This window comes from Caretta caretta, chromosome 3 (genome assembly GCF_965140235.1).
Source record: "Caretta caretta isolate rCarCar2 chromosome 3, rCarCar1.hap1, whole genome shotgun sequence".
In the NCBI taxonomy this organism is placed as follows: domain Eukaryota; kingdom Metazoa; phylum Chordata; order Testudines; family Cheloniidae; genus Caretta; species Caretta caretta.
Genome location: NC_134208.1, coordinates 13927737 through 13953280, shown reverse-complemented (window position 1 = coordinate 13953280; position 25544 = coordinate 13927737).

Sequence of the window (25544 nt, the reverse complement as noted above, 5' to 3'; positions counted from 1 at the left end):
CTGGCACAGGTAATGTTAAGCCACCTGACCCCCAAAATCACTGGAAAGTTTTTTGTTAATCACAGATTCTATGTTCAGACTTGGCTTAGAGTTTTCTGTTAATGTTTGCAAGGGAAGAAATTATGGGGGTCGTGGAAGAACCATCCCAAATTAAGGACCAGATTTTACTAACTTTATTAACATCGGCAAAGAGTCCTGTGGTACCTTATAGACTAACAGACATACTGGAGCATGAGCTTTCATGGGTGAATACCCACATGCATCCGACGAAGTGGGTAGTCACCCACGAAAGCTCATGCTCCAATACGTCTGTTAGTCTGTAAGGTGCCACAGGACTCTTTGCCGCTTTTACAGATCCAGACTAAGATGGCTACCCCTCTGATGATTTATTAACACTGAATAGCATCTTACTTTCTGAGTGCTCCTATTGAAACCAATGGGACTACTAGTCTTACCAAAGTGGAGCAAGGGGATCAGAATCTGAACCTACAGCAAAGTTGGGCCCAGCTCCTGCGTGAGGGGAAGAGATGGTTTAGGGGCTTGTCTGCAACTTGTCCCTCCTGGATACAACCTTAGGACTCCATTTTCCTCTATAGGGGAGTAACCTGCATAGGGGTGGCAGGCATGATGTGATCCCAGTAGAAGAAGCTCTAGGGTTTGGTTGCCTTAATGGACAGATCCTCCCAAGATCTGAGTGGGGTGTCTTTGACCTCTCGTCGGTCACCTGGACCTCCAAGCTCCCCCTACCACATTACTTCAACCCACTCCTTGAAGTGCTGCCACACTACCCTCCTGCTCTGGGCTTGGGTTGTGACTTAATGCCCCATTTAAAGCTTATTTTCTTTAAATTCCTTTGTTGCTGCCCCTAACCGCTATATTTGCATTGTTATTCTTTGGATATTCCTGGTAAGTGCATGGAAAAATAGCCCAACGTTTTATCCTTGTCAGAGACTGGAGGATAAATATGTTCAAATGAATAAAGACAATGGTAAGGGGAATGATCCCGAAGGCATTTTCTCCTACCTTAACCTCCCCGAAGCAGGGACATGTCCATCCATCGCATGCTTGTAAAATGACATATAAGGTTACGGTGCTGTAGACTTGTTTCGTAATACATGTCTTACAGGTGTGAGTTGGTTCAGTATCATTAATGAGTGGCAGCCGATGCATTTACTGTAGACGTGTCTGAACCAGAAACCTAGATTCTTAACCATCCCAAAACATAATGAGGATTTGGAATGTAGATTTGAATCTGTAATGGGATGACAAAACCCTGGATAAGGACTACCCACGTTCTAAATCTGAATATAGATGAAAGCTTGAAGCTCAGATCCATCTCCAATATTTTGGCCCATGATCATCAAGGCTGAAACCTTCATCAGCCAATCAGATTGCAACCTAGAGGGTCAAATTCAGACTTATGTCCAAGTATGCTTAAGAGGCTGTAACTTCTACCATCTTCCAGACCCCCAGAAGTGTATGTTACACACAGTTAGACTCCCTTAGATTCACACCCATGTGGCAGTAAGTAACATTCACCTTCTTCATACCCCTCACCACTGTATGGCATTTGGGCCATAAAAATATATGTCAATGGACTTAGTTTTATTTGTCTGAGTCTTAATAAATTGAATTAATTTAACAATTTGTATCACAGCTCATGTGAGATTCTGGGTTTAAAAAAATATTTAAAAAATCCGCAAATAAATACCGGGCTTAAAATCCTGGGCCCATTGAAGTCAATAGCAAAACTCTTATTGACTGCAGTCGAACCTAGATTTCAGCCCAAGTTCACACTGCAATTGCTTGATGTAGGTTTAAAAAAACAAGGGAGGAAGGTATTTTAGCAGATTTGGTATGCACAGCTAGATAAATATGCAAAAAGCACCATGCAAAGATCCATTTATATTTCTGAATGAGTTTTGTGTAAGTGTGTTTAAACTTTCTGTGAATACTCTAGCCAACGATTTACGGGGTGCAATGGTAAATATTTTGCAGTACTCCTCAATATCTTGTTTTAAGGGAGTACTGCAAAATATTCATAAATTTAAATTCTTAACTGTGAAAATTCACATTGGAAATTGAGTTCTAAGTTATATTCAGTCCTGATGGTGGGACAAAAACATTATCATGTAATCAATGGGTCCAAGCAAGAGTGCTTAGTGTTTAGAAAACAGAACAGCTCACAAACAAATTAGAAACCAACAATTATTGGCAGAAATTATTTTGTTAATAATTTTAAATAATGAACATATTTGGGAAAAAGAACAATTTGTTCATGGACAATTTACAAAAAAAAAAGACGTGAAATGTGTCAAACAATTTTTAAAAAAAATATTTACACAGTTCTGCTCATAAGTTAGTCGTGCAATCCTGTATATACTTGGCAGGTTTTTCTTAAATGGAAATAAGGCAAACATCTCATTTGATTGAGTCTGGGTTAAATAGATTAAGCAGGGAAAGATCTGTTGTTCCTCTTTCCTGCCATACATGAAAGTAAAATGTGGATCACCAATGGCAAAACTCTTCAAACGAATGTCACGTGCCTGGTTTTCAGAGGCGCTGGCAACTCCAGTTTCCACTGTAGTCCATGGAAGCTGCAGATTATCAGTGCTGGCATAGGTCAAAAAAGGTGGGGAAGTTAATGAAAATGTTTGCAAAAACATAGTACCCATTTTTAAAATTATTTTAACTTTTGATACATTTTAACCATCTCTACAGTTGCAAAAGTCAAATCAAAAATCTGATTTTATTTAAAGTTCAAAATATCAAATTGAAATATTAACTGTTTCAAAATCCTCCCCCCACAACAATTTGACTGGCTCTACTCATCTACTCATTGAAAAAAATCAGGACATCATGTTTATATAGTGCTTTTCATCTTGAAGGATCCAAACCATAAACACATTGTACACATTGGTTGCTTCATCCATTGCAGCAAAATCTAGGGGATGTCAGGTAAAATGGTAGCCAAAACTCTGGATAGCATTTCTGGAGAGGAAATGAATAATAAAAAAGTGAATATTTAAATAAAAGTTCAGTGATAATTTTAGTTAGGCAAAATGTAATGATCTGGTTTGGGAATTTGATGAAGACACCCATACTGTTACTCTAATGAGGAATGCCTTGGGATCTTTAATGACGGCAAGTGGTCATGAGCTTGGTTTTAGGTCTCATCCAATCCTTCAGCAGCATTACATTACTCCCTTATCACCATGGTGGGATATTGGTTCAACACTGACTGAGCGGGAAGAGTGCCAAATATTGAATCACCGTCTCCATTTACAGAAGAACTCAAATATTCCTTGGAGGTCTCTTATCCAAGTATCGATGCAGCCCAGTCCCTTCAGCACAACGTGATATGGCTGAAGCTGAACTATCCCCCTCTCTTTGAGATATGCTGTAGATTTGAACTGCTTTATCAAACAGGCATACAGAAAAGATCTCTTCTCAAACACTCAATGTTCCGATCGCCTGACATCAGTGATGAACATTTGTATGTTCAGGAAGGGCAGAATACCAAAGGTGAGAACTACATGGTTAATCTCCATTACTATTTACCACAGTAGTGCTCAGAGGTGCCAGTCATGACTGGAACCCCGCTGTGCTCAAGAAGGAGAATTTTGCCCACGGTCTCCAAGCCAACAAGAGCATAATTCTATGTTAGGTAATATGATAGACATTCTGAGCATGTCAAAACACCATGCTCTACAATTCAAACCAATACAAATATGACAGTTGAAAATAACTGTTAAAGCAGACCATAACAGCAGGCCAGTCCCAGTATAGAAACATTGCAAGCGGGTCTTAAAATATGACTTAAAAAGACCATCAAAAATCCTGATTCTCCCTGGTAGCCAGAACAGCTTGTTCAAAAGCACAGGACCAGAGCAACAAAAAGTCTGATCATTCAGGCTGTTAAACCAGAAAGAGAGAATCACAAGGATCCCCTAATTGAAGGAACAGAGAGAACAAGAGTAAACATAAGCACTCTGACAACTCAGACGAAGTAAGAGGGAGGAAGATATTGCAGACACTGAAATGTCAAGATAATAATCAATATCATATTGTCTGGGAAATCAGTGCGGGGAATGAAGGACATTCAAGATAACAGCAATGCAACTGCTATATCTGAAACAAGTGGGAACTTCAGCAGTGGCATCCGGAACATGCTTCAGTTCCATAATTAAAGCTCCAGGGAGACCTGCATAGAGGGAGTTGTAATAATCAAGTATAAAAGACCCCGCAGAGTAACATCTCATTAGGAGAGAGACTGAACTCCACAGGCAAGCATTGTTAAGTTAAATGACAGATTGTTTTATTTTAATGAGATGCAGGGCCAAAAAAGGGTCCAGAGGTCCTGTTTATTTTGCAGCAAGTGGGAGTGTTAACTCCTGCATAGGCTTCTCACAGGTGTGCTGAGGATCAGAAGGTAGCGTTGCCAGGTGTCTGGTTTTTGACAGGAACGCCCGGTCAAAAAGGGATCCCTGGCAGCTCCAGTCAGTGCTGCTGACCAGGCCATTAAAAGTCCAGTTGGCTGCAGACAGGGCTAAAGCAGGCTCCCTGCCTGCCGTGGCACTGAGCGGTTTCCGGAAGCAGCAGCATGTCCCCCCTCAGGCTCCTATGCATAGGGGCAGCCAGGGGGCTCTGCATGCTGCCCCTGCCCCAAGTGTCAGATCTGCCACTCACATTGTCCAGGAACCCCTCATCCCTGGCCCAATCCCGGAGCCTGCACTCCCAGCCGGAGCCCTCACCCTCTCCTGCACTCTAAGCCCCTGAGCCAGCCCGATGAAAATGAGCGTGTGAGTGAGGGTGGGGAGAGTGAGCAACAGAGGGAGGGGGGATGGGACCTCGGAGAAGGGGCGGGGCAGGGGCGAGGCCTCTGAGGATGGGCAGGACAAGGGTGTTCAGTTTTGTGTGAGTAGAAACTTGGCAACCCTATCAGAAAGCAAGGCTGGAAATGAAGACTCAGACTGTCTGTCAGTCACTTTACAGAAAAAGAAATAGCTCTGAAGAGGTAGAGAGCTCCATTGCTAGTTGTTATGGAAGTTAATTTTATCCCAGTCTGGATATTTCTTGTTTGGTTTTTAGAGAACACAGCTTTTCTTTCCTGCAGCCAATGCAAATGTAAAACCTCAAGAACAAGGTAATCTTGCAATGTGCTGAATTATAGTCCTGGAGATAAAGAACATTCCACTCCCAGTCATTATACCACAGCCTGGTATTCAGATACCATAGTGGTACAGACAAGCTGAAAGTCATTAAAGAAATCTGAGGAGTCCAGCAGATTGTACTGTGGATTCAGCCTAACCTTATCAATAATATTCCCTGAATAGGAAAAGTTGAAGTCTGAGCTAAGTCTGCTGAGAATGCTCATGTCAAGAGATGGTTTGTTGTGCTAGTGGAAAATTGGCTTGTTTTGAGGAAACCTGTTCTCCTGCACTGAACAGGAGACAGCAAATAGGGGAATTTTTGTAGGAATAATGGCAGATCCTGTGGTTGGAGGGAATGGATTTAACTACAGTCACACAGAGCAATCTGGATCACTTGGTAAGTTGGGCCTATTCAAACAAAACATGTTTTAATACAGCCAATTCCAGGGTCATACATCCAGGAACAAGGAATGCAGGCCATATCTACAGCATGGAGGACTGTATCTTGAAAAGCAGAGTCTCTGAAAAGGATTAGGGGTCATAGTGAACAGACAACTCAACATGAGTTCCCAGGGAGATGCTGTCGCAAAAAGGTCAAATGTGATCCTTGAATGTATAAACCGGAAAGTAGTGGGTAGGAGAGTGGACATGGTTTTACCTTTGTATGTTACATTAGTGAGACTGATATTGGAATAGTGTGTCCAGTTCAGGTATCCACGTTTTATAAAGGATACTGAAAAATATTATTTGAGGACTGAAAAACTGTCTTACAGTGTGAAAGCTAATGAGCTCCATCTGTTTAGCTTATCGAAAAGAAGAGTGAGAGTGGCTTAATCATGACATCTAAGTATTTTCAAGGGCAGAAAATACCAGGCACTAAAGGGCTTTTTAACCTAACGTAGAAAGGCATAACAAGAACCACTGACAGGTTTAAGCCAGACAGATTCAAATTAGAAATAAGGCACAACATTTTAAGTGAGGCTATGTCTACACTATACCGGAATAGCCCCCTAGTGTAGAAACAGCATATGCTGACAGAAGGATTTTTTCTATTGGTGTAGGAACAGCAATTCCCCAAACGACATTAGCTGCATTGACAGAAGCACTCTTCCGTCGACACAGCTGCATCTACACTGGGGGTGTGTCAGCAAAGCTATGCCCATTAGACGCATGTTGTTTTCACACCTCTTACTGACATAGCTATGCTAATATAACTTTGAACTGTAGACAAAGCGTGAGGCTGATTATTGGACAGTGGAATAAACAACAGCACAGGGATCGGCAACCTTTGGCATGAGGCCTGCCAGGGAAATCCGCCAGCGGGCCAGGACAGTTTGTTTACCTGCAGCAGCCGCAAGTTCGGCCAATTGCAGCTCCCACTGGCTGCGGTTTGCTGTTCCAGGCCAATGGGGGCTGTGGGAAGCGGTGTGGGCTGAGGGATGTGCTTGGCACCACCTCCTGCAGCCCCCATTGGTCGGGGACAGCGAACCGCGGCCAGTGGGAGCTGCGATCGGCCGAACCTGCGGACGCTGCAGGTAAACAAACCATCCTGGCCTGCCAGTAGATTTCAAGGATGGGCCTAGTGCCAAAGGTTGCCGATCCCTGTGATAGTGATATAATGTATGCAATGTTGTTGGAACTGTGTTGGTCCCAGGCTATTAGAGAGACAAGTGGGTGAGGTAATGTATTATACCAGTATAAGAAACCTATACACTGGTACTACTATGTCCACACTAGAGCTTATACCAGTATATCTAAATTGGTAAAAGAATCATACCCTTATCTGACATAGCAATACTGATATAACTTTATAGGGCAGACCAGACCCATATGTTTCACATGATCTCAGATTATCTCTATACAGAGCTGATTTTTGAGGGCCCAAGATAAGGAGAGGTAGTTCCTCTGGTTACTTTTGCAAGTTTACATACATCAGGTGGTTCAACATGCATACCCTATGCTACAAATTACAGACATGGATCACTTTTTGAGTGAAATGTGGCCCATATTAAACACCACAAATCAACATCACCCGATAATTTTGGCCAGAAGTGAATACAATGTTTTGCAACTAAAACTGGACAGGGAATATAGATAGGCAGAATGCAATTAGCAAATTGGAATTTTGCCAGGACACTGGGGTAACTCTGCTGTCCTTGGTTTGGTATCTTGTGTTTTTCTATTCCTGGAAAAAATGCCACAGGCAGTTTAATGACCACAAGTGCTCAGGACTTCAAGTTATACATCTCCTCTGAAAGAGTTCCCTCCAGCAGCAAAGTGCCACTTAACTCCGTGCTAGGACACCAATTCCAGACTCACCCAGTGGGAAGGATGGTGCCTACTGCACTACCAACATAGTTGTTGGTTTCTACAACCCCTTCATCCTACAGCGTATTTTTTACTACTGTTTTTAAAGTTAGCTATTGTTCTTAGATACAATGATGAGGGACTCCTAGCTCTGGCTTGAGCCAAGCAGGTGCTGGGCAAGCTTCCACCAACATGTTCTTAGATTCATAGATTCCCAGGCCTCTAGTCTTCCCTCCTGTATCACATAGGTCATAGAATGTCTCCAAAATAATTCCTAGAGCATAACCTTTAGGGAAAAAAATCAATTTTAAAATTGTCAATAATGAAGAATCCACCACAAACCTTGCTAAGTTGTTTCAATGGTTAATTACTCTCACTCTTAAAAATTTACACCTTACTTCTAGTCTGAATTTGTCTAACTTCAACTTCCAGCCATTGGATTATGTTATCGCTTCCTCTGATAGACTGAAGAGTACATTATCAAATATTTGTTCCCCATGTATGTAGCTACAGACTGTGACCAAGTCACCCCTTAACCTTCTCATTGTTAAGTAAAATATATTAAAAATATAAGAATGTCCATGCTGGATCAGACCAATGGTCCTTCTAGCCCAGGATCCTGTCTTCCGACAGTGGCCAGTGCTAGTTGCTTCAGAAGGAATGAACAGAACAGGGCAATTATTGAATGATCCATCCCCTATCATCCAGTCCCAGCTTCTGGCAGTTGGATGTTTAGGGACACCTTAAAGCATGGGGTTGTGTCCCTGAGCATCTTGGCTTGACCTATCCTTCAAGAACTTAACTAATTCTTTCTGGAACCTAGGTGTATTTTTGGCCCTCACAACAGCCCCTGGCAATGACTTCCACAGGTTTACTGTGCATTGTGTGAAGAAGTATTTTCTTATGTTTGTTTTAAATCTGCCATCTATGAATGTCATTGGTAGACCCATGGTTCTTGTGATATGTAATGGGATAAATAACAATTCCTTATTCACTTTCTCCTTGAGCTTTCTCAGTCTATCACTATAAGGCAGGTTTTCTAATCCTTTAATCATTCTCGCGACTCTTCCCTGAATATTCTCCAATTTGTCAAAATCTTTTATTGTATTGTGGACACCAGAACTGGACAGAGTATTCCAGCAGCAGTCACACCAGTGCCAAACAGAGAGGTAAAATATCCTCACCACTCCTACTTGAGATTCCCCTATTCATGCATCCAAGGATTGCTTTAGATCTTTTGGCCATAGCATTGTACTAGGAGCTCATGTTCAGATGATTAGCCACCTCCCCCACCCAATCTTTCTCAGAGTGACTGCTGCCTAGGATACAGTCCTCCACCCTGTAAGTATGGCCTACATTGTTTGTTTGTCCACCAGTGCACCTTTATCCTGACCTACAATTATCCTTGCTAATCTATTTCTGGGTCTCTTATATGTCTATCACCAAATCCAAATTGCATCATCGGTTTCTGATGAGCACTAATAGATGACAGCCACCAACTTATTATCCAAACTGCTTAGCCTGGGCTGGTATTCAAACCCAAGTCTCTAGAAGTTGCAGCCTAATACACTAGGGCTTTAAGCTTGCAAATCCTTGTGTGATGCACAGCTGGGAGCACAAGGTTGTTCTACGATAGAGCAAGCAAGCATGGAGGCCACCCCTCATTATCTGTAACGATAAGGATCTAAAGGCCTAATTCCGCTCTCATTTGCAGTGGCGGCAATTGGGAGTAGCTCCATTCAAGTGAGGAGAGTGACACCAGAGTGAAACAAAATTACATTAGATCAGAATTGGGCCCAAGGCATTTTCCTTAGAAGAAGAAAGTCTCAATCTCTGCATGCGAATATAAGTACTTCTCACTCACCAGCTTTATTCCTGCAGCTAGGAATAACCAGAGAGCTGCAGAACAGCACTCTCAGTAATGCAGGATCAGAATCCGTTGTATCTTACCTATCCTGCTTATCTGACAGCACGTACTATAGATTCTCTCTCTCTCTCTCTACACCTGTACTGTGCAGAATCAGTCTTAGAAGGTCCACCATTTAGGGAGGCACTGCACATAAAAACACAAGGGTCTTTCAAATTCTGACTCCCGGGGCTACGGCGTTTCAGAAACTGACACATTCAACTTCTGGAAGGTCTCCTGCTGGCCAGACCAGGAAATGACATTTTTGCTGGCTTAAGTAGCAGCCATGTGCTATGTTCTGACCAAGAGCTTGGTACCAGGATGAAAACAAGGAGAAGGAGTGATGTGAAATCAATATGCAGCATGACATAAATGTACATATGATTTGCATATTTGTCTTATAGTAGAACCTAGAGGCCATAACAAAGATCAGGGCCCCATTGTGTGATATGTACATATAGGACGAGACAAGCTTTGCCCCAAAGAGCTTAAAATCTAAACAAACAAGACAGTCAAAGGAAGGATTATCATCACCATTTTACATATGGGATCTGAGGCATGAGAGGGATTAAGTGATTTTCCCACGGTCACACAGGAGGTCTGTGGCAGAGCTGGGGATTGAACCCCAGTCTCCTGATATCCTTAACCACAATATTATCCTTCATCAGATCTACCACATACGATTTTATGTGATGCTGTGCTGCAATACATAGCTATCTTGTAAAGTATCCTTCCTATGGATTCTATCCCATGATGTTTTACAGAGCAGGAAGAAGAGAAGGGCCAGAAGGAGATTTGTGGAGAAACCAAAGGAAGGTTTCAAAAACCAGGAGGGCAATCTTGAACTAGATCCTCACAATAAATGAAAAGCTAGTGGACATAAGAGACACCTACAAGGGAAAATGAGAAAAAATGAATCATCCAGTTGTCTGGTATTTTAATAGTCTAATGGACTGGTTGAAACAGATCTGCCAGGACTTCTAATTAAGGTCCCCCTAAGGAATCGTGTTTTCTGTCTCATTATCCAGATAAAGTGGACACCAAGGAATCTCTTAATGAGGATTAAACTGTAGGTTCTAGCTGAATTTACATCTCAGATTTGCTCTTGATGGGAACCTCATGAAATGTTGTGCTATAAATATTAGTCAGCTCCAAAACAGATATAAATTCAGAATCCAAGCTACCATATGAAAAAGCTGGTTGCAGGTACCCATCACTTTACCAGATAATTCTCTAAGAGAGGAGATAAAAATTGTCTATTTTGATAAATACAGCACTTTCCCATTCACAATCCACCATGTGTATCACATTTTTATGTATCTGGCTTAAAAGGGACAGCTGCTCCAGGGATCTGGAAATACTCTCTTTAGTTTTTAACAGAGGGAAAAACTGAAACTAAAGCAGATGTTTGTGACTATATTGTATGTGAGATGAGGCCTTCGGAGACTTTTTTTCCAACAGCAAGTGTTTTAAGTCTCTGCTTCCTTAAAGGAATTTTGATTTCATGCCTGACCCAAGAAATATGCTTTGTGTGGATTCACATGACAGACTTCCTAGCTGATGGTTTGAGACACTGTGAAGCTAAGTCAATAGGTTGTTCTGACAATCCTGCTAATAGCAATGATTCCCTTATAGAAAATATGTGATCAAATCTGAGTTTGCTGCAATGCTTTTCATCTGTCTGCTTCCAATTTTTTTTCTGAGATGGAACCTCCAGAATCCTATTCCCTGCCCAGCTTACTAAACATTCAAATTGAAAATTTAAATTGGGACCTTCGGTGTATGTGACTATGGAAGGGAAGAGGTGCTTATTTGTCAAGAACAGCGAAGGAGAAAGGTAAAGAATGTTCTCCTGGCATTTGGTGAAGATTGTAATATGCTGAAGGCCTGAATCTGTGTCTCAGTATAACTATCATTGCATCTACAGTCATTAGTGTTATGTTTCATGGCATGCACACAGAGAAGTTAGATACAAGCATAAAGACTTTTGCTGGGAGGTTGCAAAGTAACACTACTTTATTTCTTAGAATTCAGAATAACACACAAGAATCCCCAAACAGAGAGAGACAAAGCAGGCTGCTCTCTGAAACAGAGAGGCACAACTCATCTCATCTTATTCTAGGCTGTCTGGCTACTGACTGATTGCTGCTAGGTCCTCATACACTTCTCTAGGGAGCCCCCTACCCTGCAAGCAGGACAGGAACCCCCCCCCCCCCGTGAAATTTAAAGTGACAGCCTACAATTTTAACACCATTTTCAATGCACCACAATCAGCAGGCTCCAACTCCCTCCCTGCTCTCAACAGTGTTCATATGTCAGACATCTAGTTTGCTCAAGACACTTTATCTTTTTACCCCTAATACCGTCCTGTTAGGATCACAATACAAAGACCAATACTGTATCCCTGACATCCTGTCCATTGCAACTGCTGCCTACCCCCTGCTCAGTTCTCATTTCCTGCACTCTTGACTTTCACCATTCACTGAGGTCAGGAGGCCTATTTGTGGGTGACATACTTCATCCCTTGAAAGGGATGTAAGTCATCTCTCTTTTTTAAATGTATTTATGGCTGAACCTGGAAAGGCTCAGTGTTTGGATTTAGCTTTGTTTTGTAATTATCTGAACATTTAGGTGCTTTCTCCAGACATTTGAGTTTGCAAAGCTGGTCTGGTAATCTCACAAAAATAAGATTTCACATACAATTTCTGGCACTTATGGTCCCAGTACTAGCCAGAGGCACCTCAAGAAACATGTTTGGCTTCTTCTGTTTTGATTTTGGCTAGCAGCCAGAAAAGAAGAAACTTGTACCATTTCCAAGCATTCCAGGATTTGAATGAGTTTGGTTCTAAAAAGGACAAGATGCAAGGTGCAGCCATGATTAAAAAACAAATATGAAAGTCAGAGAAATATAGGGGTGTATTTTCCAAAGGGCCCAGACTTGGCTTCCCTTTTTGCAGGGGTACTTAGCACCCAAAAATGTGCTCCCACTTTTTTGCAGCTGTACAGTGAATTGCAGATGTAGATCACAGTACTTGTACCTCTAATGACATGATTTACACCACTTACTATCAAGTCATTAGAGGTACAAGTAGGTGATATTTTCATAAGGATTTAGCATTGGCCTAGCTTTGCTCCCATTGCAGTTAATGATAACATTCCTCGTGGGAGTAGGATTAGGTCCACATTGAGTGTTATTGCAAATCACACCCTTTGCTATTTGCGATTTGTTTTACTGTAGTGTCTAGAAGCCACAATTGAGACTGGGGCTCTATTGCTCTAGGTTCAATACAAACACTAAGAGTATTCTACACTTTGAGTTAGGGGTGTGATTCCAAGCTAGAGCAGACATACCTGTGCTAGCTCAGCTCAAGCTAGCGTGCTAAAAATAGAGCATAACCATAGTGGTGCAAGCAGTGGAAGGGGCTAGCCACCAAGTCCATGACTGGTGTCGTGAGGTGATTAGCCCGTCCCACTGCTCATGGCACCACAGTTACACTCTATTTGTAGTGCACTAGGTTGATCAGAGCTAGCACGGGTATGTCTCCTCAAGCTGGGGATTACACCGAAATGTGGACCATGCCCTTAGTGAGACACAATGTTTCCAAATCTTTCAATTTGATTGAGAGTCATGGGATACACTTGGTATTTTCCTTAAAGCCCCAGATCCCAGAGCCAAGCAATTATGTGAAAACTTCAGCTTTCATTTTTAAAAATAAATTTCTAGACATCATGGTTGCAGACAGAAGTTTGAAAACATAACCCGAATGCACCCTAGAAGTTCAGAACCCAGAAGGCAAATGAAAAGAACACAACATTTATTAACATTTAAAATCTCATTATTTTTAAGCCAACCTCACATTTTTGAGGCCCGATTCATGGTTTATGAAAGAGCCAGAGGTGAAGAGAAACAGTTGCACAGACTTGGTCTTATAGCAGATGTGGGCATGGCACCCAGGTCTTCTGAGTCCCAATCCAGTCCACTTGAACAAGACACTTTCCTGTGGTCAGATTTGTGGCTTCAAGTGGATTGTGAGTTCAAAAATCCAGATGCAAATTTTGTTGAGAAACTGCATCTGTAAAAGTGGGGGAGGTCACTGTTTGACAGGTTGACTCAGGACCCCCTTTGGAGGAAAGCCAAGGGTGATATATATAATGCTGTATAACAAGCCCTGAACCTTGTTGAAACAGTGGCCATAGGTGTGCATAGGAATATGGAATGGGAAAAGGTTAACAATAGCTTAAAACATGCCATCAAATAGTGTTATTTTTTAAAAAAATGTTTTCTAACTTCAAGTATTTTGCTTGGTGGTACTGTACTTTTCCCAATCTGTTCTCTTCTTCTGCTCCCTCTAGTTCAAATACAGCAGAGTCCTTCAGACCCTTTATTACATCCCATAATATGTAGGGGAACATACTCTCGAGCAACAATCTGAGTTGTTAATGAGAAGTTTTGATCACTTTTTGTGCTTCCAAATCAACCTCTGAATGATGGAGCAAACCCACTGGTGATTTAGTTTGGAAGTTTATCCAGAGATGATCCCAACTCACCCATACCTCTTCAGGCAAGAAATCCGGCCAGAAATTAGGATGTAAATATGATCTCTGAGAATATTCTGAAACCATCTGAGAAGGCTGGTGTCAGGAACGGGTGGTAGCCAGAGAGGTTTCCACTTATGGTCTTCTCCCATAACACAGAAACACTCTCTTAGCACGTTTTGGGGATGGACTTCCTCTCTAAAGAGTGACCTCTGTCTCCCTCAAGCAATTGCAGCAATGATTAGGAGTTTTTGCTCTGTGACTGACGTAGCTTCAGCCCAGCTGCTCCCTCATAGCACCGTTTTTCTCACGGACAGGCTCCACCTGGGCCATACACGTAACAGCGGCGGTGGTCAGAGGCTGCTGCACAAGCTCTGGTTGGCTCCTCCAAGCAGCTTTTGGGAAGAGGGGGCTCTTGCATCCTGAAACTATGTGTTGTTCTTCAGTCTGTGAATTAGAGAGGTAGGGAGAACCCTAGTATCCCCCAATCTCTATACGAATCCATTTTGCATTAACTACAGCCAAGCCCTGCCTCTTCTCAGCCTGAGGGATGTTACAGCTCTCACTGAGGGACGGGGGGTTACAATAATAGCACACCCCAGCGTATTAATAATGGAAGTGGTTAGGTTGCAGAGAAAGTGTTTTTCAGCTGATAGACAACTCTGTTGGGAAGACTGGTTGGACATGGGTCTCCAGAAAGGGGACAGAATTTCATTCAGATAAAATTTCTCACAGTTAAGCCCTCTGTAGTTCAGACCCTGTGTGTCCTAAGTACTGGCTCCCTCCACCTGAGATTTGCAGGGACACTGGAGCTCGCATATGTTAAGAGGGCATGGGGCTGGCTGGGTGAGAGGTAGGACTGGGGATCTCACCATATCAGAGTAAACCTGGCGTAATGCAGCAGTGATTCAGGCCTGATGGCTTTGTGGCCTCTTAACACCTGGATTTGGTCCTACACACATAGCACCAATGAAACGTACCCTACTCTTGGGTAGAGGACAGCAGCAATCAGACAGAGCACAGACCATGCATGGCAGTAGGGGAAGGGAAAATGTGGACTAAGTATACCAGAGCAAACCTCTGCATTCATGAAGTTGCTCTGGTACTTTAAATATGCAAAAATGCTAAAATCCTCTGCACAGTCCAAGCAACTGGGCTAGGCAACCAGGAAGCTTACTCTGGTGTAAGTCAATTATAAGACAATAGGAATGACCATACTGGGTCGGAACAATGGTCCATCTAGCCCAATATTCTATTTTCCAACGGTGTCCAATGAACAGAACAGGGGAATTATTGAGTGATCCATTGATCTGAATCGAATTATAAAAAGCATAAATGAGGAGGAGTAACACTGCAGTGAATAAGGCCAACTGACCTCTATGGATTTGCAGCCACTTATCTCAGCCGATGTTTTGTAAATTGCTTTTAAATCCTACAGAATGACAAGAGCTATGAAAACTTAAACCACTGGAGACCTGATTCTTCCTTGCCCTGAACCTTGTGCAGATGTTTACACCATTGCGCAGTGTGCATAAATAGCTACCATTCAGATTTGGCAGTGATTTACACCTGCTGCGGGCTCAATTTCCTCTGGTCTAACTGGCAACACGGGCAATGCAAGGTGCAAGGCAGTGGAGAATCAGGTCCTATTCATTTATTATTAGATGGGGACAGTAAATATAACTGACATAGGCCGGGAAGTGAGATGTCCATCCCATTTTATAACACAGTCCTCCTAGTGATCACTTTAGATTAGAGCTGTGTGGACAATGGATTTTTTTGGAAAAATAAAATAAAATAAAAATAAATTTGTTTGGGGTCAAACTGAAAATGAAACACATTTTTGGTGAATGGAAAAGCAATATATATCAACATACATATACATATATGTAATTTCAGATTGAACTGTACGGGGAGACTTCAGCAAACCAGTAAAGTGCCTGAAACCACTATGGCTTATTGCTAAAAGCAGCCAAGTCAGCAGGCTGTAAATTGGCCATTCAGTACTCTCAGCTTGACCAAGGAAGGAGGGGAGGGGGTTTTGGATGCCACAGAAAGGGCAGCTTGACCTCCATCCTTCCTGATAAGAATTGAGTTTAAGTTGCTGATTCATGCATTTTAGAAGAGCAGGATGTGCCCAAGGAATGTCTATTGGGGCCTCAAGGCTGCAAACTCTGGGAAAAACCCACACCTGGTTCATCGATAATCAGAAGGAACCTCTTGATTGACCATTGAAAGTGCTTACTTAAGACGTTTTCTTTAAGGGACATATTATTCTATTACTAATGTATAAATAAGGGGAGAAAATTTGAGGTAGTTGGACTCTTTTTGGACTCTCCCTCTGGATACATCTTGCAGTCCCCACCAGCAGACGGAAGATTTGGCCACCAGAAGCCTGCTGCTATATCACTTGAGAGCCACACTCAGCTTTGGTAATTATCAAGGGTTGGGGTGTTTTACTAACCTGTTGCGGACGTGTGTAAGTGCTTGAGACTAAGTAAAGTGCAGCTTTAAGTGAAAGCACTCTTGTGTTGTCCTGTTTGTGCCAGCCATCTATCGGTCGGATGGCCGTGTCTCCCCTAATTTATTTCCTGACACCACTTCGCATAGAGTAAAAGTTACCAAGAGCTTTGGGTTGAAAGACCCCTGGGTAACAGAACAAAATGTTTCCTTTCAGCAAAATTGAAACATTTTGATTTTGCCCATTTTAAAACATTTTTTATTTTCTTTTAGTAGAATTCAATGACATTTTGAATCAAAAAGTAATTTCAACTGGAAAAATAAAAACATTTCATTTTGCACAAAGAATTTTGATTTTCAGGGTTTTGTTTGTTTTTTATTGAAATAATTTGGTGAAACTGACAAATTCGCAAAGGATTTCTGTGTCCACAATCAACAGTTTTTGCCCCCAAAAAGTTCCAGACACATTTTTTTGTCTGGCTCCACTTTAGATACAGTGAATCTTATTCTGGTCTCATTTCAATGTAAATCATGAGAAGCTCCAGTTACACCAGGTGAAAACTGACATCAGAGAAGAATCAGGTCCATGATAATGAAGTCTAAAGTATCAGGGGCATTTTCAAACAAGAGACACTTGTGTGTGCTCAATCTCTGTCTAATTGCTATTTGTTCTTGAACAAGGAAAACTGCTTTGTAAAAAACAAGGCAATGACTTGTTCCCCTTAACAAGCAGCAAATCAGTAGTAGAACCTGCAGCCACATGCCACCAGTTTAGCAGTTTGTTCTACAACATACATGTTGCTTGATAAACAGGTCGAGCCAATGTTGTATATTTTTAGTATAGGAGGAAGATCTACCTCGGATGATTTTGGACACCTTGTTACATCCCATTCCCAAATCTGTCAAACATATGACAGCCAAGACACAGAGGAATACTTCCCCAGTTCAAGAACAACAAAGGCCCACAAGAAAAAATTGCGGACTTACTAAGCTCTTTACATTTCCAGATACAGCTGCAAGATACAAAACATATTATTGTAAGCCATCGCAAATATCACTGCTTTCACCTCCCCACATTAGTCAGCCAGACAGTTCTATCTGAACTGTTCCCTATAACTCAGACACTGCCAATAAAGTAATCTTGAAATATTTTATTGATAGATGGAACCAGCGCCTGGATTTGTCTTACTTAAGTTCTCCAGTTTAACATCTTTTAGAGGAGATATGAAAGCAAAGCACTGACCACTTGTGGTCATGCACACTACTGACCTCATGGCACATCCTGCAAGAAAAAGGTCATATCTTGAAGTCTTGGGCACGGTATTAATCAAATAAACAATAATTATCACAACTTTTCATTTAATGGAATCCAACCACCTAATACCACACCAAGCAAAGGCTTTGGCTGCTCAAGATAAAGCCATTTTATTTAGCTCCATTAATCTGATGTTTGGTTTCGGTAGCATCCACTGGTCCTCATGGTTCACAGTTTAGTCCTGGCATGACCTTAATCCCCCACAATTCCTCAACTGTAGGATCTCCAGATCTCAGTATTAGCCAAATAAGAACAAAGTGGTATTTGCACTTCCCTACCATTCACCAAAATCCCTTGCAGGAATTGTTAGAGACTCTTTTGTCATGGGGATGGCTTGTAATCTCATATCTGGTAAGGAAATTTCATTCAAGATATCAGAGATAGTTGTTCCCCGGTTTCCCCCATTTCTTGATAATACTTAAGCCAAAAGCCTATGATGGGAAAATATTATCAGCTGGCCGTGTGGTGAGTGAGTGGCAAATAAAAGATTGGTGAGATCTGTTTATGAATGGTGCCATATCACTTCTGGAGTTTGAACACGGATACATTGCCATTGTCCCAGGCTCTCAGCCCTAAATAAACTCAGAGTATGCCTATTATTATTATTATTTATTGGTCTTATGGTAACTCCTAAAACCCCTATTACCATAGGCATTGTATACATAATGGAAAAAAATGACCTTTCCCTGAAGTATTTATAATCTAAATAGACAAGAGGAACAAAGGGTGAGAAAAAATTTACACTCCTAATTTACTGATGGGGAACAGATACATAGAAATTAAGTGACTTGCCCAAAGGTTTGTCTACATGAGGATACTCAGAAAAAAATAATCCAAATTAACGAAAAGTTTGAATTCAAAGTGGAGAAGTTAAATTGCATTAAACCCCGGTATGGACACACTCATTCAGAATTAAAGTGGCCTTACTTTAGTTTAACTACTTAATTTAATTCATTAAAATGAACTAAATTCAGGCCACTTTAATTCCAAATTACATCATCCACACAGGAGTTTAATGCAATTTAACTAATCCACTTTAAATTTGTGAGGCTGGCAGACCAGATGCCGGATCATGCCAAAGCCCCAGGCCAATTCCCTTTTGTATTAGTATAGATCAAAATGATTGTTAAATATATGAGTGTATTTGGTGTTTAAGCTTCATGAAAACTAGTGGGATGTTACCTGAATTGTTTTCACTTATTTGTATCCCATTATAATGTAGTAACAAACATTGCCATTGTGTATACCCCTATAAGTAAATAACCCATCAAATGAGAAAGAAGCCTTGTGGACTGCAAATGAAGAATTTTAACAGAAAAGTGCTATTTTCAAAGCAAGTGGGCATTGTGTGTGATGCTCAAAGGTCAAAGACTCAAAATGCATTTCTCTCTCTGTCATCAGAGGAAAAGCCCACATGGGTAGTGACACTGTCAGCTTGTTTTCTGTGAGAAGAAGCTCTAAGTATGGATTCAAGAAAAGATCCTTCATCTCTGAACTCTTATAGGGAAGTGTACCAGAAGCAAAGTGGAAATCTCCAGAGACAACCTGGGTACCCTGAAAAGACTTTTGGGACACTAGCAGAATTTATTGATTACATTACTGCTCTCATTTGGAATTACAAATTGTGATTCACCTGTACATATATTTTACCTGCCTTAAACTCTCAATAACTCTCATTTCCTCTTATTGGCAAAAAACCTTTAGTCAGTGTACTATCGAATTGGCTACAGCATTGTCTTTGGTGTAAGACAATTAATCTGGGGTAAGTGACTGGTCTCTTGGACCTGGGAACAACCTAAAAGTGGTGTGATTTTTGGTATAAGTGACCTTTTATCACAAAGTTCAGTTTGTCTGGGTGGCAAGATAGGCTGAAGAGTTTAAGGGGACTGTGTGACTCCATGGTAAAACTGGTATAGTGATCCAGGAGTTCACATTTGTTACTGGTGTGGTGAAATTGAATTATAGAACACACCACCAGCTTGGGGTGTCCACCCTGTTTTCTGACAGTCTACCCTGAGGTAGGCACTCACAATTGTGAGCCATTCCAGACAGTGTGACAAAATTCTCACCTTTCATTAATTCAAATTAATTTTCCCCATCTGGACAAGCCCTAAATCACAACTTGTAGGAAGACTGTAGCGTGGCAAGACCACAAACTGCCTCCAGATTGCCTGAATCCCAGTGCAGTATCTTAACCATGCACCTATCCTTCCTCTCATGCAGGTAGAGATGGGCAGAAGAGGTAGTGTTTTGATTTTGCAAAACCCAAATCAGGATGGTTCTGGTGTGGGGATCCTTTTGAACCGAACCTTTGAAGTTCAGACATTGGCCCATCTCTACTCACAAGGAATCTCTTTAAGATTTAAAGCTCATGCTCAAATAAATTGGTTAGTCTCTAAGGTGCCACAAGTACTCCTTTTCTTTTTGCGAATACAGACTAACACGGCTGTTACTCTGAAACCTATCTTTAATTGTTCTGGATTATATGATTCACATGGTTTGCTTCCTCTGCAACTACTTATTTTCCAAGTGACCTTTTGGCTTCACCTTCTGACTCCATGTAAGTTTCTGTTCCCCAGCCAAAACAGCACTGAAAGTTGCAATACATTATAAAAGGTCTGCAGACCCACATGCCCAGCAATCATCTCAGTGAAAGAATGAAGAAATAGAAATAGCTTAAGATTCTTTTGGAAGTGATGATTTCCCTCTTTCCCATTCTGAATCATTTCTATGGAAGGGCATTATGTGTGAAAGATGAGCCTGTGGGTAAAGCACAGGACTAAGAGATAGAAGATCTCAGTTCTCTTCCTAGCTCTGCCAGACTCACTGTGTGACATTACATAGAATCATAAAATCATCATAGAATTGTAGGACTGGAAGGGACCTTGAGAGGTCATCTAGTCCAGTCCCCTGCACTCAAGGCAGGACTAAGTATTATCTTGACCATTCCTGACAGGTATTTGTCTCACCTGCTCTTATGGGCCAGCATTTTCAAAATTGGTGTGTCCAAACTTAAGCACTTAAATCCATCATTTAACCCAAATCAATTTGGGGTGTCTGACTTGAAGGCAAAATGCCTTATCACCTTGTGTCTTGGCTTCCTATCTATAAAATTGCACATTGCTGAGCTAGGTACTTAGAACCACAGAAATGTGGGGCTGGAAGAGACCTTGAGATGTTTTCAAAGTGCGTTGGGACCCCTAGATGAAAAAAATATAACACGGAAATTGAAAGTATTGTTGTTGTATGGGTATTAGATTTGGAAACAATCCCAAATCCCCAGCAGACAAATCTGTAACTGACCTGGGAAATTGTCAACAGTGGGCTCGATTCTCCACTGCCTTTCATTTTGTGGTGTAGCCACTGACACCTGTACAAAGATAGTGTTACCAAAACAGCTCCTCTACCGTAAAAGTAGCATTTGACACCCACTTTGCACAGATAATAACAACACACAGTGCTTTTCATCAGCAGACCTAAAAGTACTTTACAAAAGGAGATTGGTATCATTCTTCCCCTTTTACAGATGGGGAAACTGAGGCACGGAGTGGTGATGTGACTTGTCCAAGTCACCAGCTGGCCAGTGACAGAGCTGGGAATAGAACCCAGGACTCCCTATTTCCAGTTCAGTGCTCTATCCACTGGTATTCACTACTCCCAGTACAAGGTGCAAAGCAGTGGCCATTCAGCCCCAAATACCTGTGTGTTCCCCCCCTGGTGCTCCATGGTCTGTTGGACTAATTTGCTCTTGGTCTCCCATACAGTTGTTAAAATGAAAAATATTTGCCCTGCCTAAAATATTGTAAATAATATTAGAACACTAGGTGGCACTGTTGTTACAATGAAAACTCTTAGCTAGTTGTGACAAGCATTTTTATGCCCTCTGAAAATTGGATTGATTCTTTTCAGGCAATGCAGAAGTTTAAAGAATTGCTACCCTTTCTTTGGGGGCTGTATGAAATCAGTTTGGTGGCCTAAGTCCTCTTCTGAATGGACAGGTGTTCATCTATATAAAACCACCATTACAATTAGCACAACTTGCTTTTTTACCTGAGATTACCAGCAACAGAGCTAAAGACTGAATGGGCATTGAGAAGGGGCTACTATTTTGCCATTAGCCTGTGGTCCCACCAAGTCAAAGTGGAAGGAGAGGATCGGAGAAGCATGAACTGATGCTGCCTACCCTATACCCCTTGCTGAAAATAAGAGAGGACATCACTCTCCAGAGCTTTGGATCTAACCCCCTACATGGCCTTATAACTCACACATTTCTGAAGTATTAATATTACTTCTCTTTACAGTAAAACAGGATCAAAAACCACAATCCCAGAGACCCCAAATGCTAAACAGAGAGTAAAATGCAAACTGAATGTTTCGGATTCAACTCTGGAATCATGAAAATAAACCTAATTTAAAAAAATGTTGTAGATCCTTAAAAGAATTAGGAAGAAAAACATGATTCACTTGCAGTCACTTCCTGTCCTAACATAAAACTTGTCCACCTCTACACCCAATCCTGTCCCCTTTACTCATGGTGAACAGCATTTACCCACTGGAGAAATCCCATTGAAATCAACTGTGGTCTATGGTACTATGTGGTTTGTAAGTGCTATGTGATGTGAATAAAGTCAGCAATTGGGCTCTCTTCTTGTTTAAAACTTGCCATAATCTAATAAAAATCACATCCTTAGTGTATCCCATTATGCACCACACGCCAGTTTGGCTTCACTAAAATAAAAGTGAAGCCAAATTATCCGCTTCCCCAAGTACAGGCAAAACCAGAAAAGAAGTTTAAGCTTATGTGCACCTTTCAGAATTCTGTTCCATAAATGTATGCATCTTTCAGACACACAGAGATCCTATTTTTCAGTGAAAATTCACATTTACATCCTGATTTGTGAGGTAGTGACAGCCCTAACTCCCACTGGCATCAGGAGTGAGTTCAGGAGGCACCACATAGATGAGGACCCAATCCTTCTTCTGATAATGGCCCTGATCCCAAAGAAAGTTACTGCTACACTTAATTTTCTTTGTTAGTCCTACTGCAGTCAAAGGTACTACCACTGTGCATAAAGTTAAATATGTATGCAACTCTTTCTAGGATCGGAGCCTTTAATGAGAGAGGGATCAGACCCAAAGTCAGCTCAGGAAGAGCAAATGGTTCAAATATGTACTAAACCAATCTACAGACAAATGATTAATATTAGTAGGTCATAATCCCAGGGAATTGACCAGATTGTGAAGTCGGAGTCCCTTACAACCCAAGTGATTTTACCAGTACAATTATTCGTATTTATGAACCCCATAGACAATATAACCACAGTTCTGAAAAAAATAAGGGAGAGTTCAGATTTGACTCAATTTTCAGGAAAATTTGACATGAAATTCTGTAATTGTGGCGAGAGCAAAAATGGCCCCAACCTTACTCCAGTTCCAACAGTATGTACTGAACTCATTACTGGTGTGATCTGCATTAACTTCAGTGGAATTTCACTAGGGACCATCTTGGTTTTATGAGACAGATCCTCAACTGATGTAAAATAGCATAAATGCACTGAACTCAATGAAGCTTCTTGAATTTGCACCAGCGGAGGGCCTGGCACTGAGTGTTTAAATTATCTAGTTATATTTACCCTATATACTTTATACAATCTTTGTTTTCTAGCATGAATAATCTTTTATCAGCTTCATCATTAGTTAAGCAGACACTGTATTGCTCTGCATTTCTCAGGTCAGTCTCTAGAACAGATTTTCACAGTATGTTTGTTTCCTCAGAGTATTAATTAGCCTGTAAAGCTACAGAAATACTGCAAAGCCAAAGGAGTTAGACACATGTTCTATCTGACTGGGAGAAAATGGCAGGTCTTCCTTTACAAAAAAGGGTGACAAAGTTTGTAGTGTGGAAACACAATTACTCTCCAAAATTTTGGGTCCAGATTATAATCTCATTTTGGCTGGTGTAAATCCATAGTAACACCTTTCACATTGATTTATTTTGGATATAAGCTCTGATCCAAAGATCATAGAAGTGGGTTGGGGGTGTGTCTTTCCATGGACTTGGTCTGTACACAGGATAACTGAGGTCAGAATCTCACTGGTGATTCCCATCTCTGATATGGGTTGATACTTGAATTGGTAAATTTAGGGCTGGCTGAAACTTTTCAATAGAAAAGGTTTACCCATTAAAAATGGTTTTTTGTTTAAAACAGAACTTTTTGCAGGAAAATGTCATTATTCACATTTTTTTCTATTTATCAATAGAAAATTTCAAAACAAAATGAAATTAAATGTTTCATTTTTAGTGTTTGAAAACTGAAAAAAAATTGTGAAATTTTGAATTCCCCCCCCCATTTCCCCTGGCCCCCTTTTTATCACCACCAAAGGCAATAGAGAGAATGATGTCTCAAAGGTTTCTTCTTCTTCCTTTTTCCTTTATTCACTGTGTAGCTTTTCAAAACATCTCCAGTTTTAGACAAAATACAAAATGGCAAAAGGAAAAAAGAAATTCTATAATTCTGCACTGTGAACCTTTCCAAAAGATGAGGAAATTTCATTTTGCTTTGAAATTTTTCTGTAAAAAATTTCCAGTGAAATTGAATTTCTTTTTACAAAAAAACCGAACAAAAAAATAAAAGTAGATAAACAATCAACAACAAAAAGCAGTGCTTTTGACTATCTCTGGTTAAATTGGATTTGCTGTGAACAAATCCATATAATAAACATAATAAATCCAAAATAAACAATTTGTTTATTGGTGGAGAATTTCTATAACCCCCAAGTAAATTATTAACCTCAGCTACTTTTTTGACCAACAGCATTTTATGGGCATGTACCATTCGAACATTAATTCTTACGATAGATGGTTAAAATTGTGGAGGGACTGGTTTAATCCTGTTGAGTCAGTTTATTATTTTCTTGGCTGGATGTGCCATGAGGAAAAAAGAAAAGTTTTATCCAGTGGTGTGAAAACAACTGGTCTCTGTTGCTTCCCAAAGCCATAGCGTTCAAACTGGAGGCAAAGAAAAAGGATGGAATGTAGATCACTGTATTACCTGGTCTTTATCAGATTTTTCAGCCATATGGTCACTGGAGCCTGCAATGAGAGTCCCTGACAGTGGAGCAAAATTGTGTTGATTCTGGAAGAAAAATTCGAAGAGGCTAAAGCAGGAAGAGTTTAAAGATCTGAAATTGTATATGTGGGCTTATGAAAGTCCCACTGGCTTCTGACACAGTAAATTACCTAGAACAGCAGAAACAGTTTCTCTCTCTTGGTTATTTATTTTTGCCTGCAAGATTTTAATGTGAAATATGAAATAGGTAACATCATCTACATAAAGTGGCACACAAAAAGGAAAGAAAGATTTTTACATTACTGAGAAGAAAGATGATCCAGTGGTTAGAGCCAGATATTGATGAAGTCCATCACCTATAAACTCCTCTACAGGTACCTAAATGAGAGGCCCGGTTGTCATAGAATCATAGAATCATAGAATATCAGGGTTGGAAGGGACCCCTGAAGGTCATCTAGTCCAACCCCCTGCTCGAAGCAGGACCAATTCCCAGTTAAATCATCCCAGCCAGGGCTTTGTCAAGCCTGACCTTAAAAACCTCTAAGGAAGGAGATTCTACCACCTCCCTAGGTAACGCATTCCAGTGTTTCACCACCCTCTTAGTGAAAAAGTTTTTCCGAATATCCAATCTCAACCTCCCCCACTGCAACTTGAGACCATTACTCCTCGTTCTGTCATCTGCTACCATTGAGAACAGTCTAGAGCCATCCTCTTTGGAACCCCCTTTCAGGTAGTTGAAAGCAGCTATCAAATCCCCCCTCATTCTTCTCTTCTGCAGGCTAAACAATCCCAGCTCC